Here is a 1,224-nt window from a genome sequence, read left to right on the forward strand (position 1 = left end):
AAGTTATAGAAGGATTAATTAGTAATAAGATTGTCAATTGGCTCAATTTGATTGAGCAATGGGGCTTATATTAAATTCAATTTGATTGAATTTAATTTGACTCATTTTGGAGTTGATTTGATCAACCCTATAGAATTATAGGATAACCCCAAAAAGATCAGATGATTAGTCCCAGTTGAATTAGGATTTGGATTTGATCTAATTTTTAATCAGATTAGGATGTATGTATTCTTAATTGAACTATAAATTTTTATTTCATGGTATACCAAATCTTAATTGGATTAGGATTAGAATTCAGCACCAAGAAAGAATTCAATTGGACTAGGATTCCTCCAATTAGGAGACATCTAATCTAAATTAATTAGACTCCAAATCAGATTTAAATTTTTATTTATTTAATTCTAATTTGATCCTAATATGATTAGAATTAGTTATTATTTTAATTAAATTTAAATCAGTAATTTAAAGAAGAGCCCCATGTGATTGAAACTCTTCCAATCCATGCGCCAACGCCAACTAGTTTTATGCGCCCAAAGTGTCCCACATTGAACCAGGTTTAACGCCACCTTTGCTCCCCTTTTTAATGTGTAAGAAAGAAGCCAATTCCTAGTTAGTTACCATGTAAACTTGGGCGAAACTCGGATGGGCGGCGTCCAAAATCTAGAGTCTTAAGGTGAAAGGACTCTTATCTCCTATCAAACTAGAACTCTATCTATTTCCTATTTAAAAACCAACATATGGGACGGCTTTGGGGTGATTTCTATCAGGTTTTGATGCCCCAAAACCAGCACTTGTGCATGGAGAAAAATAAGGAGAAAAAGAGAAGGGATGGCATCAATATATGGGGTGCAAGGTTTGTTATATCCTTTCTTTCTTACAACCAATTGTTGGTTCTTTTTTGACATCATCTTCTCTCCCTCTTATCCATATTTGGACAAAGTTGTCTTTTCTTTCTTTTGTCCAAAAGTTAGATAAAATTTTTACATCTTTATTGTAGAGATTTAGTGCATGAATTTTAGGAAGAAAAGAGAAGAAAAGGTTCTTCCCATGATCTCTAGCGTATAAATCAAGATCCTCCTACATCTTCTTATTTTTTAAGAGCGTCTTAGGAGAAAAAAAAATTTTCAACCATCAAAATACGATCTCTGCAAAGGAGCTAGCACCCCGATGAAATTAAAAGACTTCTGATCAGATCAGAGTCTCGTATGAATACCCGTAGAGGTC

Source organism: Elaeis guineensis, chromosome 13 (assembly GCF_000442705.2).
Source record: "Elaeis guineensis isolate ETL-2024a chromosome 13, EG11, whole genome shotgun sequence".
Lineage (NCBI taxonomy): Eukaryota > Viridiplantae > Streptophyta > Magnoliopsida > Arecales > Arecaceae > Elaeis > Elaeis guineensis.